Raw genomic sequence first — 18,653 nt, 5'->3', positions numbered from 1 at the left:
AAGATTATCTTTCCAGGGAGAATATTTCCGAAGGGGAAGAAGCATGCAGTTTGTGTTGCTAAGTTTAAAAATATTTTATATTATTTGAAAACGACTTTTTGTTCTGATTTCTTATTACATGAAAGCAGTCCCTCCCCTTTGGAAAAACAGAAGTAAATAAACTTTGTCAATAGGGTATATTGTCCTGTGACTTCCATTTTTGTATAAATGGCATTTATTTTTCTCTTTCTTTATTGCTTCAAGCTGTATTCCACCAGAATCTTTTCTCAGAAAATAAGTATTACTGAAAGGCCTCCCTGCCGCTTAATAATGCCACACAGCCCGGGGAGGGAGACTTGGCAAAACACTTAAACTCTCCAAGTAATCTTGCGCACTCACTCCCTAATTGTGGTAAAAAAAGTTCAGGTGCTTGGTGAAATTTTAGTAGCAACTGGGGTGAGGGAGTGGAGGGAGAAACCTCGGTGCATTTTTTTCCTCTCCTTTCTCTTCCTCCTCCCACTTACGGATTAGAAACGCTGATTTACCTACGACCATTATCTTTGCCTCTCGTATTCCCCTTTTGGATGTCTCACTCCACCTTTTCATTTGAATTTTGTTTTTCACTAGTCCCTCGAGTGTCTCATCCGCAGACTTCATAAAGGACTGGGCCAAAACTTTCAGACAGTTGGTCTAGAAGAAGCTACCTAAAGAAATGCAGTTCCCACATCCTCTGTAGTGTTTTTTCCTCTTCAGGTGAGCCAGGAAAACAGAAGATATTTGGAGCCACATTGGATCAGCATCTTGCTATAGATGTCTCAAGATTTGAAGTTCTAGACTTGCTTTACTGTTGGTCCCCAAGAGATTCAACAGGGGCCATGTAAGTGTATCACATCCAATATAAAAGATGCATACCTGCATGTGCCTTTAGGTTCTTGTCACCACTCAGGTTTCCTGTGGGCCATTCAGCTTCCTGTGCCAGGCTTTCCCTTCTGTTTTACTCCTGCACCCACTGTTAGTCACCAGCCACGGGCAGTTGAGTGTATTCATTCCAACAGGGAAGGAACGCGGCCATTCCGAACTTGGCCCACCTTGACAGAGCCATTCCCTGATTGTGTTCTTTCTTAGGTACTGTCTAAAGTCTTGAACATCTCGTCCTTTGGCTTTTTGGTGATTTTAAAATTGTTTCTTTGTAAAGATTTTTTTGTTAATTGAAAACTCCACGAGTATGTAATTGGGTAAGACAGTTTGCTTCAAAAAGCCACAAAGATAAAGAAAGTGGAATAATGCGTAATGTTAGTTCCATATCGAAAACTTGAGTTGTCTCATTGAGAACAGATAGCATTTAGTAAATTCTAACCCCCTTTGCCCTTGTCAAATCATTCTCAGTAGTCTCTGAACAAATATTTTCGTTAAGGACAAACCAAATAGCAAATTATGGTCATTTTAACAGGAGTTTGTTTTCTGCACCTAAGTTCAGTCACAGATTTTAAAAACTGTACTTATTAGATTCACTGGGTGTTTATCTGGTTATAGAGGTATTGGCAACCTAGATGTTTACAGCTGAAGTAACCAGATTAGTTGCTCCTTACTCTTTGGTACATTGAGGAGTTTTTAAGTTTTCCTTCTTTAATTAAGGTTTATGAGATTATGCTCAAGTGAAAAGATCTGTCAAAAAATCAAATCCCCACCCCCAGCCCCCATACAAAAACACATGTCATTTTTAACCCAGATTTTTGGAGGGTTTTATCTTCACTTTAGCGCTTTCATAGAAAGTGTTAAAAATTATTTGGGAGGTTACTTCTTCAGATGCTTGGACTGTTGTTCACATTGTCCTCTCGTCATTTGACAGTTTCTGCTGGATGTTTTTGATTATACTGAGACACTAGTTGTCTCTCCCCCTTCATCTTGAACATAAGCACTGAGGTCATATTTGACTGCTGTCCCCCTCGTAGGATTTCAAAATATCAGACTGTGCCTTGAGTAAAAGTAGGGAAATGGTAAAGAGGCAGCTTTGGTGTTTTCGAAATCGTGATCTTGTCATCCTGACTGTTCCAGTTTAGATGTGGGTCTTTTGGTAAAGGAAGATGCTGATTTTAATTATATTTTGACATTAATATGGCAAAAGACTGCTAATGAGCTATTATTGTTGAGGAGATAGGCAAAAAAATACATGGGCAAAAATTCTTCCAGTTTTGCTACCTTTTGCATAGCTTCATCGAACTAGATTAGTAATATGAATTGCCAGATATTTCATTTGGAGGAGTTATTCTGATTGTAGAGTAAATAAATTAGCCAGTGAGGTGTCTGTTTTTTGAGGTTCCTGTAGATATAAGTGTTTTTTATCTTAGCTGTAAATATTTATTTGGCTGTGCCAGGTCTTAGCTGTGGCATGAGGGATGTGTTCCCTGATCAGGGATCACACCTGGGCCCGTTGCTTTGGGAGCACAGAGTTAGCCACTGGACCGCCTGGGGAGTCTCTACCTTAACTGTACCACATTCTTTTAGGATATTTAAGCTAGTGGTCTTGTAATTCCTTTTGGAGTCTTGAATTTTGAGACCTAGAATTAGGATTTGATTTTTGGATCTTTTACCCTGAATCAGTTTAAAATGTTTAGTCTACATGTGAAGCAATCATAGAAATTAATAATTCCTGTTTTTTGTAACAAAACTCCTATGCCTGAGTCTATCTATATGGCAGTCTATTTTGAATTCTTTAAAATATGTGAATTGTGGATTTCTAATATATTAACTCCTTGAAAATGCCTTAATTTTAAAAGCACAAATTAGGGCACAACAAAAGTGCATTAAACAGAACTCGGCAGTGATTTCTGCCTGTGATTAATTATAAAGTAAAAATAACTTTCGTAAAACCTGGTCATGATAGTGTAAGTAGCTAGCCAGTTTTATATACACTATAAACATATCTAGCACATGCTTGTCTTTTTATTAGATTAAAAAGAAACCTGGGGTGGGGATGGAGGGAACTCTACCAACTGTAAGACTGTTATTCCAAACAGTAAGATCAGTGAACTATCCTTGTCTGGCCAGATATGTAAATCTCATCCTAAATTCTTTTTAATCCAATTGAATTGTGATTTTGTTGTTAAGGGTGTCTTTCCTAGCATCCTTCTTTCAGTATATGAAGATCTCATATGTCTGTTTCTTATTTCTTTAATGCTGTCATCTTTGACACTTTCTGGTCTCTTGCTTTTTCTCTTTTTTTAACCCACCAATCAAAGAAATTTCGTCTTTGAGCTTCATCTTTTACTTCTTCCTTTTAATTAAACTTGCTGGGCTTTAGGTGTTTCTGATAGTCTTTGAATATAAATTACATTTCTTACAGAATATTAATTTTTTTTTTACCCAAAAGTAAATATTTAAATCACTGAAGAAGTGGGCTTAAATCTCCCATCTGATCCTAGATTTTTTTCTTTTTATTTTGTTAACTAATTCTTTGTTCAAAGGATATGAAACTTTCCTTTCCTCCCTTCCAGAAATGTCTTTTTTTTTTTTTTTAATGTTTTTTTCCCCCAGCTTTATTGAGGTATAGTTGATATGTAACATCATATAAGTTTAAGGTGTAATACGGAGAAGGCAGTGGCACCCCACTCCAGTACTCTTGCCTGGAAAATCCCATGGATGGAGGAGCCTGGTGGGCCTCAGTCCATGGGGTCACTAAGAGTCAGACAAGACTCAGCAACTTCACTTTCACTTTTCACTTTCCTGCATTGGAGAAGGCAATGGCAACCCACTCCAGTGTTCTTGCCTGGAGAATCCCAGGGACGGGGTAGCCTTGTGCGCTGCCGTCTGTGGGGTTGCACAGAGTCAGACACGACTGGAGCGACTTAGCAGCAGCAGCAGCATACTTTGCAAAGTGATAACCACAAAAAAAGTTAGTTAATACATCTATCTCCTGATACAATTAACATTTTTTTTGTTGTGGTCGTGATAGTGAGAACATTTAAGATCTCTCTTAGCAACTTCCAGGTATAGAGTACAGTGTTGTTAGCTGTAGTCACCAGACGTACTTTAGATCCCCCAGATTTATTCATCTTCTAACTGGAAGTTTGTACCCTCTGACCAGCATCTCGCCATTCGCTACCCTTCTTCAGCCCCTGGCAACCCACCATTCTGCTCTGTATTTCTATGAGTTTGAGTTTTTGAGATTCCACATATAAATGAGATTATGCAGTTTGTGCTTTCTCCTTTTGCCTTATTTCATTTAGCATTCGATCTCAAGGTTTGTCTGCATTATCACAAATGGCAAGATTTCCTTCTTTTAAGGATGATAGTGTTTCAGTGTGTGTCTATATATACATCATTCATTTGTCCATTGATGGACATTTAGTTTGTTTCCGTGTCTTGGTTACTGTGAATAAAGTTGCAGTGGATATGGGGGGTACAGTAGGTCTCTGAGATACTGATTTCATTTCCTTTGGATACATACCTGGGGTGGGATTGCTGGATTGTATGGTGGTTCAGTTTTTGATTTCTTGAGGAATCTTCATGATGTTTTCCATCATGGCTACACCAGTTTACCTTCTCACCAGCAGTGCCTGAGGGTTCCCTTTTCTCTTCATCCTTGTCAGTGCTTAGAGCTCATCTTTCTGATAATAATCAAAAGGGACTGTTTTTAATTGTTAGAAGAAACTTTCTAGATGAAAGATAAATTTTAAAGCCATGGATTTTTAAAGACATTCTATGTGAAAATTCGTAAGATACTTTAGTATTCATTTATTTTGACCCTGAGAATGTCTTCAGTCTTGCCAAAGAGAAGTTCAGTGCTCTGCAGAATGTCTGCTCCTCCTTCATGGTCTTTTTTTTTTTTCCTCTCTGAAAATGTTTAGTATGTGTATGATTTTAAAAAAATTCACTGACATGTGTTTGTAGGCCTTTTTTAATTCACTGAGCAGTAAGTAGGCGATAGAGGGAAATGTTTACCCTTTGCATAGAAAATGTTCTTGTCATTTTTTCCTCTCTTCTGCTGAATCCCTTATCTTTTCATTCTCTCTTTGTATAAGTTGTGTATTAGCCATCTTAGAATTTTCATACTTCTACTTTTGTATTTTCTCTCTTATTATGATTGTTGTTTTACTTTCCAGAATGTTTCTTGATTTTAACTTTTTATCATTTTTTTTTAATTTTGGTGATGTTATTTTTAATTTCCAGCAGCAGGTTTGTACATAAAGTTTTGCTATTCTTATAGCTACAACCTCTACTCTTACCTCTCTGAATCCATTAATTATAAAGATGTTTTTTGTTTGGTGTTTGGTTGTCCTCTGTTCCCTGCATTGACTATTCTCTTATTGTTGTTAATTTCAGTTTCTGTCTGTCTTGTTGACTGTTATGGATGTTGCTTCCGTGAATATTCTAGTACGTGTTTTTGATTTGGGGTTTATACCAGAGTAGAGGTTTCGGGTCATAAGCGTATGCGTACGCTCAGCTTTATTAAATGCTACCGTCTGGTTTTCCAGAGTGGTTATACAGAGTTCCCACCTTCTGCCCGCAGTGGCACTTGCTTCCAGTTCTTGTTAGCGCTTGATATGATCAGTCTTTAAATTTTGAACATTCTGATTTGTGTTCAGGGATACTTTCAGTTTTAACTTGCATTTCCTTGATATTAATGATATTGTGCACTCTGTATGTCTGTTGGCTGTATAGGTATCCTTTCTTTTGAAGCGTCTACTCAAGTCTTTTACACATTGTTGTGTTAATGGTGTTTTTCTTTTCTTCATTGACTTGTGGGAGTTCTTTGCATATTCTGAGTATCAGTACTTTCTCAGATCTGTCACACGTATCTTCTTCCAGTTTTTGGCTTAACCTTTTCCACTTCCCTTATAGTGTTTTTTCAGTAAGTATAAGTTCATGATTTTAAGAGACTTGGGAGGTGGGCTAGAGACTGGGTGAGTGTGGCAGTGGGGGCTTCTAAGTTGCTGGTGATGTTGTTTCTTGATCTGTGTGGTCATTACATGAGTGTGTTTACTTTGTGAAACTTCAGTGAACTGTAAACTTATTTTTTTTTTTTACATTTTTCTATATGTAATACTTCAAGTTATAAGAAGTAAAGAATATACTTCATCAGTCTGTTCCTTTTATTTCTGTGACATGTTTAAGAAATTTTTGCCTACTTAAGGTTAGCAACATATCCCTCATACCATCTTCTGAAAGCTTTGTTTTACTTTTCCATTTGGGTCTTTAATCCATCTGGAATTGACTTTTGTATATGATGCGAGGTGGACTGACTTTTCTCCTGAATGGATATCCAGTTGACATTTACTGAAAGACCATTCTTTTCCCATTGCGTTGTGTTGTCACCTCTGTGATGTATGAAGCGTGTAAGTGAAAGTCTGTTTGTGGTCCATGCTGTTCCTTTGGTCTGTTTGTAGATGTGAATTTGTTTCTACACTCTGTTCTGTTTCATTGGTCTGTTTGTTTTGTTGAACTTGATATCTAATAGTCTAAGTTTTCTAGCTTTGTTATTCTTCATTTGAGATTATCTTGGTTAGTCTTGGCTATTGTCATTTCCACGTACATTTTAAACTCAGCTCATCTACTGCTGCTCCTAAGTCACTTCAGTCGTGGCCGACTCTGTGCCGACCCCATAGATGGCAGCCCACCAGGCTCCCCCATCCCTGGGATTCTCCAGGCAAGAACACTGGAGTGGGTTGCCATTTCCTTCTCCAATGCATGAAAGTGAAAAGTGAAAGTGAAGCTGCTCAGTCGTGTCCGACTCTTTGAGACCCCATAGATGGCAGCCCACCAGGCTCCTCCATCCATGGGATTTTCCAGGCAAGAGTACTGGCATGGGTTGCCATTGCCTTCTCCGTCAGCTTGTGTAGTCTTCTTTAAAACCTGCCAGGATTTAAATCTATAGACCAATTTGGGGGTGAATTAGCATTTTTGCAATATTAAGTCTTATAATTAACTAACCTCATATGGATTAACATTTTATAGTTTTCAGTCTAGAGATCTGTTACATCTTTTATTTGTTGATATTTGTTGTTTTTTGATGCTATTCTGATTACATTAAAATTTTTTCTAGTTTGTTGTTAATATGTGGAAATAAGCTAAATTTTATATAATGTGTGTTCAGTTATCTTCCTAAATTAACTTATTAAATAATCAGTGAGTCTCTCCAGCCTTATTCATGAACAAGCAAACATATCATCTACACACAAGAGTTTTATTTCTTCCTTGCCAATCCTTAAACATATGATTTTTTTTTTCCTTGTCTCTTTTCACTGGCTTGAAATGGCAGTATAATCTTGATAAAAGTGATAGCAGATATCTTCATTGGTTATTGTAATATCGGAATATTTTGAATGATTCTCCATTACATATGCTTGTTATAGCTTTTTTTTTTTTTTTGGTAAATATCCTCAAATTAAGCAAATTCACTTTAGTTTACTAAGAATGTTTTTCATGAATGTATATTGAATTTTATCAAATTATTTTCTCTACCTAGCTAAATGATAAAATGTCCTTTATTCTGTTAACATAGTGAATTATAGTGATTGCTTGATGTGAGAAATTGCAGTGCTTGATTTTTTGATTGGAGAACATACCTTGAATTGCTGGATTAATAAGCTCAGTGTAGTCATGATGTGTTATCACTGTTTAGATTTACTGTTATTTTGTTTAGGATTTTTTGCATTTACAGTCACAAGATTGACTTGCATTTTTCCTTTCTCACAATTTTCTTCTCAAGCTTTAGTATCAAGGTTTTATTGGCCTTGTAGAATAAGCTGGGAGGTGACCTCTCTCAGTATTCTCTGGAAGAGTTTGTGTAAGGTTGCTACTTTTCTTTAAATGTTTGGAAGACTTAATTGTGAAGTCATCTCAGCCTAATTTCTTGTTGTTTTTAAATGGGGAGGCTTGAAATTGCAGATTCAATATATTTAATCAGTATATGGGTGAATAGTCATTGTTTCTATTTCTTATAACGATTTTGAGAATGTGTTTTTCTAGGAACTTGTGCATTCCATAATTTTCAAATTAATGGTATACGTTGTTCACCATTATTCAAAGTATTCAAATGGTGTTATATTTTCTAGTAATGTTTTTCAGTTTTGTAGTATCTGTTGTATCATCTTTTCTCTGATGTTGGTAGTATCTAGATGAAAGGTGGAATGAAGTATTGGGGGGAGCTTTCTTAGCAAGTTTTGAACTCAGTCTATACATGCCTATTTCCCCATAGCAAGCCAAATTAACTTATTAAGATACTATTTATTTTATAGAAGCTAGTTACACAATAGGTTAAGCTTTGTCTTATTTCCCACTTATTGCCTTAAAGTAATTTTCTAGTAATATTGAGACTTCTGTTTTCTCATTCTATATTTGCTTGCTATTTCTTCATTCTTCATTGTCATTGTCAGTTTTTTGAGTCCCTTTATCTTTAGAGATTATTTTTTTGCATAAAACATGCAGTTGATTTTTTTTCTTTCTGATCCAATGGTTTTTTCTTTTTTATAGCCGAGTTGATCATTACATTTATTTATTTTATAGATATGTTTGGTCTTGATTCTATCGTTATGTTTATATACTGTTTTTTGTATTTTATTGTCATTTTCTGGTATCAATATTTTTGTTTTCAGGTCTGAGCTTTCCATTTAAATTCTTCTGATAATTTTGAGGATTGGTAACCTGATTTTAGTTCTAGTGGTTGTTCAATGTCATGCTTTAAATAATATGTATATACTTTTATTTCTTGATTTATTGATATTTAAAAGGAAATAGAATCTATTAATGCCCCACTATAAAATGAGGAATTAATTTGTACTATTGAAATTAGTTTCAGGAAAGCTCTTCTGAAGGGCATCTTTTCCGATAAACAGCTGATGATAGCTCCTTATCTATCAGGGACCAAAGTTCTTGTTGTTGAATGGGGTTTTGAAATCATTAATTCATTTATTCAACAGCATATATTGTTGCTTCTCTTACGATGCTGTGCGTGTGAGTGCTCAGTCGTGCAGTCGTGTCCGACTCTTTGCAGCCCCATGGACTGTAGTCCACCAGGCTCCTCTGTCCATAGACTTTTCCAGGCAAGAATACTGGAGCGGATTACCATTTCCTCCTCCAGGGGATAGGGATCAAACCTGTGTCTCTTGCATCTCCAGCACTGGCAGGCAGATACAAACATGTAATTCAGTCATGTATCCTATCCTTATAAAACTTCTAATCTAAGAAGGAAGACAAACACTGAGCAGATAATCTGAGCTGTGTGGAAATGTGACACAGAAGAAATAAAGGAGCATACCTGTGTCCTCATATGAACTCTTGTGTATTAATAAGATTATTGTTACAACTTTTCCTGTGGGAGTGGCACATGAAGAGCTTAGGGGCCTTATGAACGAGTATTCTGGTTCCATGGTCATCTTAGCACAGTAGTCCCCTTTCGGGTATATTACCTGCCCACTTTGTGTAAGTTGTGTTCATGACAAAGTTGAGATGAGCAGCTGCAGCAGACAGCTACTGCACCTCCATCCTCTTCACCTCGTTTTTGCCTTTTGCTTCCTCCTTCCATCTTCTCTTAGCCCAAATTGTTATCGTTTGCCTTAGCAAGAGATCTCACTATAGTTTGTACAGCCACGTGAATCAAGCTTTTCCTTGATTTACGTAATAATTTTCTTGTCATTATCTGGCCTTTTCTTCCTAGGTTACTCCCCTAAAATAAGAGGGTAGCTCATGTTTGCCTTTTGATGTTTGCAAGCCATGGTATTTAAGTTAAGCTGTTTTTGCTGACCCAAACTAGATGACTTGGATATCATACAGGGTTGGTTTGAAATACAGCGGTTTATAAACTGGACAGCAAATTCCTTCTGGGCAGGAAGCATCATTCTTCTGTGCAGCTCTAACCCCGTGTCTTGCATTTTTAGCTTCTCATGAGTCACTGAATATAAAGTGAACATTTTTGGGGTTTTGCTTTAGTCCGCAAATACATGACAAGATCCTTTGTTCTTTGATCAGATTTAGCAAGAGCCTTAGAAAAGTGAATAAGATATTCATTGAAATTATGAAATCCTAACATGAGAAAATACTCCGGGCAATTCAATAAAATGCATATGTTTTCAAAGAACTTCCTCCCTTTTTATCAGTGTTTATTTTCTGAGGTATCAGTTCAGTTGCTCAGTTGTGTCCGACTCTGCGACCTCATGAATCGCAGCACACCAGGCCTTCCGGAGTTCACTCAGACTCAGTCCATCGAGTCAGTGATGCCATCCAGCCATCTCATCCTCTGTCGTCCCCTTCTCCTCCTGCCCCCAATCCCTTCCAGCATCAGAGTCTTTTCCAATGAGTTGATTCTTCACATCAGGTGGCCAAAGTACTGGAGTTTCAGCTTTAGCATCAGTCCTTCCAAAGAACACCCAGGACTGGTCTCCTTTAGAATGGACTGGTTGGATCTCCTTGCAGTCCAAGGGACTCTCAAGAGTCTTCTCCAACACCACAGTTCAAAAGCATCAATTCTTCGGCACTGAGCTTTCTTCACAGTCCAACTCTCACATCCATACATGACCACAGGAAAAACCATAGCCTTGACTAGACGGACCTTTGTTGGCAAAATAATGTCTCTGCTTTTGAATATGCTATCTGGGTTGGTCATAACTTTTCCTTCCAAGGAGTAAGCGTCTTTTAATTTCATGGCCGCAGTCACCATCTGCAGTGATTTTGGAGCCACCAAAAATAAAGTCTGACACTGTTTCCACTGTTTCCCCATCTATTTCCCGTGAAGTGATGGGACCAGATGCCATGATCTTCGTTTTCTGAATGTTGAGCTTTAAGCCAACTTTTTCACTCTCCTTTTTCACCTTCACCAAGAGGCTTTTGAGTTCCTCTTCACTTTCTGCCATAAGGGTGGTGTCATCTGCATATCTGAGGTTATTGATATTTCTCCTGGATCTTGATTCCAGCTTGTGCTTCTTCCAGCCCATTGTTTCTCATGATGTACTCTGAGTATAAGTTAAATAAGCAGGGTGACAATATATAGCCTGGACATACTCCTTTTCCTATTTGGAACCAGTCTGTTGTTCCATGTCCAGTTCTAACTGTTGCTTCCTGACCTGCATACAGGTTTCTCAAGAGGCAGATCAGGTGGTCTGGTATTCCCATCTCTTTCAGAATTTTCCACAGTTTATTGTGATCCACACAGTCAAAGGCTTTGGCATAGTCAATAAAGCAGAAATAGATGTTTTTCTGGAACTCTCTTGCTTTTTCCATGATCCAGCAGATGTTGGCAATTTGATCTCTGGTTTCTCTGCCTTTTCTAAAACCAGCTTGAACATCTGGAAGTTCACGGTTCACGTATTGCTGAAGCCTGGCTTGGAGAATTTTGAGCATTACTTTACTAGCATGTGAGATGAGTGCAATTGTGCGATAGTTTGAGCATTCTTTGGCATTGCCTTTCTTTGGGATTGGAATGAAAACTGACCTTTTCCAGTCCTGTGGCCACTGCTGAGTTTTCCAAATTTGCTGGCATATTGAGTGCAGCACTTTCACAGCATCATCTTTTAGGATTTGAAGTAGCTCCACTGGAATTCCATCACCTCCACTAGCTTTGTTTGTAGTGATGCTTTCTAAGGCCCACTTGACTTCACATTCCAGGATGTCTGGCTCTAGGTGACTGATCACACCATCATGATTATCTTGGTCGTGAAAATCTTTTTTGTACAGTTCTTCTGTGTATTCTTGCCACCTCTTTTTAATATCTTCTGCTTCTGTTAGGTCCATACCATTTCTGTCCTTTATCGAGCCCATCTTTGCATGAAGTGTTCCCTTGGTATCTCTAATTTTCTTGAAGAGATCTCTAGTCTTTCCCATTCTGTTGTTTTCCTCTATTTCTTTGCACTGATCGCTGAGGAAGGCTTTCTTATCTCTTCTTGCAATTCTTTGGAACTCTGCATTCAGATGCTTATATCTTTCCTTTTCTCCTTTGCTTTTCGCTTCTCTTCTTTTCACAGCTATTTGTAAGGCCTCCCCAGACAGCCATTTTGCTTTTTTGCATTTCTTTTCCATGGGTATGGTCTTGATCCCTGTCTCCTGTACGGTGTCACGAACCTCCATCCATAGTTCATCAGGCACTCTATCAGATCTAGTCCCTTAAATCTATTTCTCACTTCCACTGTATAATCATAAGGGATTTGATTTAGGTCATACTGGAATAATCTAGTGGTTTTCCCCACTTTCTTCAATTTATGTCTGAATTTGACAATAAGAAGTTCATGATCTGAGCCATGGTCAGCTCCTGGTCTTGTTTTTGCTGACTGTATAGAGCTTCTCCATCTTTGGCTGCAAAGAATACAATCAATCTGGTTTCAGTGTTGACCATCTGGTGATGTCCATGTGTAGAGTTTTCTCTTGTGTTGTTGGAAGAGGGTGTTTGCTATGACCAGTGCGTTCTCTTGGCAAAACTCTATTAGCCTTTGCCCTGCTTCATTCTGTATTCCAAGGCCAAATTTGCCTGTTACTCCAGGTGTTTCTTGACTTCCTACTTTTGCATTCCAGTCCCCTATAATGAAAAGGACATCTTTTTTGGGTGTTAGTTCTAAAAGGTCTTGTAGGTCTTCATAGAACCGTTCAACTTCAGCTTCTTCAGCGTTACTGGTTGGGGCATAGACTTGGATTTCTGTAATATTGAATGGTTTGCCTTGGAAACGAACAGAGATCATTCTGTCGTTTTTGAGATTGCATCCAAGTACTGCATTTTGGACTCTTTTGTTGACCATCATGGCTACTCCATTTCTTCTAAGGGATTCCTGCCTCCAGTAGTAGATATAATGGTCATCTGAGTTAAATTCACCCATTCCAGTCCATTTCAGTTCACTGATTCCTAGAATGCCGACGTTCACTCTTGCCATCTCTTGTTTGACCACTTCCAATTTGCCTTGATTCATGGACCTGACATTCCAGGTTCCTATGTAATATTGCTCTTTACAGCATCAGACCTTGCTTCTATCACCAGTCACATCCACAGCTGGGTATTGTTTTTGCTTTGGCTCCATCCCTTCATTCTTTCTGGAGTTATTTCTCCACTGATCTCCAGTAGCATATTGGGCATCTACTGACCTGGGGAGTTCCTCTTTCAGTATCCTATCATTTTGCCTTTTCATACTGTTCATGGGGTTCTCAAGGCAAGAATACTGAAGTGGTTTGCCATTCCCTTCTCCAGTGGACCACATTCTGTCAGAACTCTCCACCATGACCCGCCCGTCTTGGGTGGCCCCACGGGCATGGCTTAGTTTCATTGAGTTAGACAAGGATGTGGTCCGTGCAATTAGATTGACTAGTTTTCTGTGAGTATGGTTTCAGTGTGTCTCCCATGGACGGAGGACCCTGGTAGGCTGCAGTCCATGGGGTCGCTAGAGTTGGACACGACTAAGTGACTTCACTTTTCACTTTCATGCATTGGAGAAGGAAATGGCAACCCACTCCAGTGTTCTTGCCTGGAGAATCCCAGGGACGGGGAAGCCTGGTGGGCTGCCGTCGATGGGGTCACACAGAGTTGGACATGACTGAAGCGACTTAGCAGCAGCAGCAGCCCTCTGATGCCCTCTCGCAACACCTACTGTCTTACTTGGGTTTCTCTTACCTTGGACATGGGGTATCTCTTCAGGGCTTCTCCAGCAAAGCGCAGCTGCTGGTCCTTACCTTGGACAAAGGGTATCTCCTCACCACTGCCCCTCCTGACCTTGATCATGGAGTAGCTCCTCAGCCCTCCTGTGCCCGCACAGCCACCGCTCCTTGGACGTGGGGTCGCTCCTCTCAGCCGCCGCCCCTGACCTCGAGCGTGGGGTAGCTCTTCCCAGGCCCATACTTAGCCATAAATTCATCCCCCAAAATTTGAGTGTTCTCACATCATGCTCTTGACAAAGATGAAGACTGTGCAAGTTAAAATTCATGTAATGATTAGATTCTAAAGGTAACTTTTGTTTCCTCTTTACAAAGTATTAACACTTCTGTCTTCAAGTACTTTAAAAGGTTTATTACATCTTACACATTTTAAGTATCTTCTTTCAATAGAAAAAAATGCCTACAGTCCCATTTCTTTGACAGTTACTATCAGGAGTATTAATTTGTTGCTTAACAGTGATAGAAAATATAGAAACATACAGAAAACCATCATAAAAGGCAAACTTCCATAAGTTTTCTGACAGCAGGCAATGGCAGCAGGGAAGTAAGGCAGAAGAGGGTTGAATCAGGAATTGGGTTTGTTAATTAGAAGGTTACTGTGACCTTGGGCAGGTCAGTTAACATAATATTAGGAGTAGAATCCAGGTTAGAAGGAAGGAATGGAAGATGAGGAAATAAGAAAGTTTCTCCCTTAGTGGAAGGAAGAAGACAGGTGGTTTGAAGGAGATGTAATAAAATAAGGGCTTCCCAGGTGACTCCATGGTAAAGAATCCACCTACCAATGTAAGAGACATGGGTTCTCTCCCTGGGTCAGGAAGATCCCCTGGAGAAGGACATGGCAACCCACTCCAGTATTCTTGCCTGGAAAATCCCTTGGAGAGAGAAGCCTGGCGGGCTGCAGTCCATGGGGTTGCAAAAAGAGTTGAACATGACTTAGTGACCAAGCAAAAACAATAAGTTAAATAAGGACACTTTCTCTGTTAGCCGTGTTCCAGTGTATCTGCCCCATCAGGGGAAGAAGCCCGAGGAGAGGAAGGAGTAAACTGGGACGTGTGAGAGAAGGATTTGGGCATATCTATGGGCAGGATCAGAAGGAGGCGTCAGGTGTAGAGAAGGCCTCAGAAAGAGCAGGATCCAGGAGACAGGAGGGAAGTGACGGAAGGGGGAAGTGGTCCAGGGGTGGTCTCCAGGGCAGAGCGGTTTGACTCGTTAGCAATTTTAGATGAATTTAGTTTCATTATTGAAATCTCGGTGTGTTTCTTTCAAAAGGTAACAGTCATGTTTTAAGACAAGATATGAAACGTATATGAAGATCTGAGTTTTAAGTTTTCATCTGGCTCAGTTTGGCAGGATGCTGTTTCCCTGGACTTTTAATTTGGAATTGTCTGGGCCCTATGGATAGCTACATACTAAGAGTTTACGAAAGTTAAAATGGTAAAAATCAGCTCATGGCTCTGTTCTCTTGTTGTACCTATACTTGAGCATCTGAAGTCATTCCGAATGGAGCTGTGTTGTTCTTAGTCATCAGTGATGTCTTTGCACACACGTGTATTCTCCGATCCTGTGGTTATAATAGGGAACTGCCTCTAAAATCTGTACACACAGATGCTTTTCACCTTACAGGTTGAGATATAAAATATCATGTTTCGGTCGTTTGGAACTCCACATCTTCCAGTAGAAATGATCATTATAAGTGGTTCTAGGGTCCCAGACCAGCCCATAAAAGACCGTTAAGTCTAAAGTGAAAGTGAAAGCGTTAGTCTCTCAGCCAGGTCCGACTCTTTGCGACCCCAGGCTCCTCTGCCTGTGGGATTTTCCATGCAAGAATAGTGGAGTGGATAGCCACTCCCCTCTCCAGGGGATCATCCCTGATGATCCAGGGATCGAACCTGCATTTCCTGAGTGTGTCTGAATTATTGCAAAAAATAACTACTGCTTATAGCCATCTTTTTATCAGGAAGCGTGTTCAATTTCAGCTCTTTCGGTAAGAAGTGTTTCTCCCACTTCTGCTTTATCTTGCTTACCCCCTGGCTGTCTGGCAGTGACAGAAGGGGCTCTCAGCCCCAGGCCACTTAGTTCGGTTGTGATAAGGCCCAGGAGTCAAGAGCTGGGGCAGAGACTCCGGAAGTGGAGGCAGGAGCTGGCCGGGGTGATTTGTGTACCAAGGGCGGCGTCTCCTTTCTGTTTGAGCTGTGAGATCTGGGCCCCTGCCACTGCAGACCTTCTGTTCTCCCGTTCCCTTTCTCTTTCTCTGGACCCCTGGTTCTCAGCCAAATCTGATTTTATCCTCCCTGTCCCAACCACAAATACCCTGGGGAAATTTGGCAGCATCCAGAGACACTTTTTATTGTCACAACTGGGACAGTGCTACTGGTATCTGGTGGGCATAGACCCCAGATGTCGCTAAACATCGAGAACCCAGAATTATCCAACCCTATGTCAGTAATGCCAAGATTGAGAAACTCCACTCTAGGCCACTGCCGCTGGCTTGAGGTTTTGTTTTCCCCCTTTTTGCTTCACTGCAGAACAGAAATGTAGTTTGTTTCCAGGTTTTCTCTGACCTTCTGTTCTTGAAACAAGCTCAGAGCCCTTTTGAAGTTTTTCTATTTTTCTAAGGGCTCTGCTCTCATCACAACATGGAAGTAGACGGGGTAAAAATAACAAGGAAATTACAGTTTCAGGAAAAGCTTCCATGTTATCCACTGGCCTTTAAATAGAACAAACTTCCCATCCGTCTTTAGATTCCGTCCTTCCCCATTGTGGTCTCGTCATTCTCGTCATTCGTCGGGTTTCCCCTCTTCCTGCTGTACAGCTGAACTGCTGAGTCACTGGCAGGCGGCCTCTCCGCTGTCCAGATGAGGAGCCACAGTGGGGAGGAGAAATCCTTGGGCTGCTTTGACGAGAAGGGAGGGAAAGGTTCATTTGTTATTGCATAGATCTGGCCAGAGCGACTTTCTGTTGTCCTGCTTCTTTTAAGGAAGTCACAGAATGAGATTACACCCCGACATTTCCCTAGGTACCCTCCGCAGCACAGGGGTCTCCAGTCTCTGCTGGTCTTGCCTCCTTCCCAGCTTGCTCAGTACTACCACCTCTTCTGGCTTCACGGACTCGTGGCCCAAGCACTCACTTCCTAGGGCTCCGTGCCTGCTCAGGGGCTCTGCTGTCATCGTGAAACGATCATCAGGGTTTCTGAACAAGAACCTTCTGATTCCATTTTGTACAGAGCCCTGCAACCTGTGTAGCTGCTCCTACTTAATAGCGTTCTCCTAGCTAGCCTTAGGCTGAGAGGGAGGCAGAGGGGCTTGCATGAGAAAAGGAAAGGGAAGGGTTTTAAGATACTTAGAGTATCAAGAAAGCACCCCCACTGAAACTCGGCCAGAGGAGCAGATCGGAACAGAGGCCATGCCTCAGTCTTCATTTGTGGATACGTGCCTTTCAGAGCCAACTCTCTTTGCTCTGTTTATATGTATTAATTTTAATGCATAGTAGGTGCTATGACGTGATCAGCAGTGTACTAGATGCCATGGGCAAAAACCAAGTAGTAAACTGCTGTTTGCTGTCTAATGGTTATCTTCAAGTATTGATAAAACCTCCTCCTGTCCATAACCATTGAGATTGCTTTTATCCTCCCATTCCCTAGGGCAGGAAGCCAGAGCATATTGTGATAGTTGTCTGAGTTTATAAAGCTAGTGAGTGACATAGCATGGATTTGAATCAGGGTCAGTCTGACTCTGAAGGCCAGTCCCAGTTCACTCAGCTTCTCAGAAGTTCAGTCTTCTGCCCTCCAGGCTGGCTCTGAACTTGAGGTCGTGAGCATACGTGGCAAGTCAGTTTCTTTTCATTGGTGATTTTTTTTTTAAAAAACACTACACAGTACTTTTCAAATGAAATCTAATGGTGGATGAAAATGTATGTTTGATCTAGATGCTTTTCCATGTGTTTATGAGAAATCAATATTTGCATAAAAGTAACCTTATACAGTATTATAGAAAAAACTCAAGCCTTCCATTCTATATGCTTCATAAAGCACTCCATCTCTACTGTTTCTTGAAACATCTGCTGACACTCCATTGTTAGTGTGACTTCTCAGAAAGTGCTTTCTTGGAGTAGAAATCTCGCTCTTTAATTTCTATCCACCAAATAAACAAAACGGGGTGTTCAAATGTCATTGATATTCGCAATTAATTCCGAGAAAGCTAATTTGTAGAAGATGTGTTTTATACCAGTTCTTCAGTTTTCATCATGTGAGCTTCTCCTACGTCTCTTTTGAGATTGTTGTAAAAGTCTATGCCAGCTTTAGCCTAAATAACATCACACAGATGGCTTCTTAATTCTGCTTGAGGAGGAGCGTGGCCTCGGCACGGATCGCCTACAGTGCACAGTTAACACAGCATCACTTCGTAGGTAAATGGATTAAAAGCAGCCTGATAATTTTCTCAGCAATTACTGGTCTTTCGTCTGCCTTTGATTTCATGACTAGAAGGGTCTCGGGCTTGTTAAACACAGAGCCATGCATGTAAATACTCTTCTAGAGCTTTCATTTATTGAGATGAGGACTGTCTAATCACTGACTTGGGTTTTAATTCCAGCTGCACCCCTGGTCATGCACCTTTGATGAGTTACTGCGAGTCGGTGCTGATAATGTCTTCTTCAAAACACTGTAGGAAAGACTAACCGAATTCTGTATGTGAAGCCCTGAGCACAGTGCCAGGCTGGAGGGAAGGGCTCGATGGGTAAGCAGGAGTTGTCGTCCTCCTCCTCTTATTCCGCCAGGGGAACGCGCCTGGGCACAAACAGATCTTCGGGCGAGCCCTGTCTCTGCTCACCCCTGAACAGTTCGGTATACTCTTAAATATGCTTTGACATATCCTCCTGCAACGAAAAACAGAAAAGCAAGTATCTTCCTCCAGTTCTCTGCTAGAAGAGGATAGTGTGATACATTTTTTAATCGTCTAGCATGCTGCATGCTGAGTCGCTTCAGTCGTGTCCGACTCTGTGAGACCCCATGGACAGCAGCCCACCAGGCTCCTCTGTCCAAGGGATTCTCTAGG

At 40.4% G+C, this 18,653-nt stretch overlaps 1 protein-coding gene across 1 annotated transcript in view; it reads left to right on the top strand.

Moving 5' to 3' along the window:
* Positions 1-18,653, top strand: part of MBD2 (methyl-CpG binding domain protein 2) — a 67,753-nt gene that overhangs the window by 34,501 nt on the left and 14,599 nt on the right. The window lies entirely within an intron of this gene.

The sequence above is a fragment of the Bos taurus genome, chromosome 24, assembly GCF_002263795.3.
Source record: "Bos taurus isolate L1 Dominette 01449 registration number 42190680 breed Hereford chromosome 24, ARS-UCD2.0, whole genome shotgun sequence".
In the NCBI taxonomy this organism is placed as follows: domain Eukaryota; kingdom Metazoa; phylum Chordata; class Mammalia; order Artiodactyla; family Bovidae; genus Bos; species Bos taurus.
Note: the sequence above shows the minus strand (reverse complement) of the source record. Positions and strands in the feature narration are given on the sequence as shown.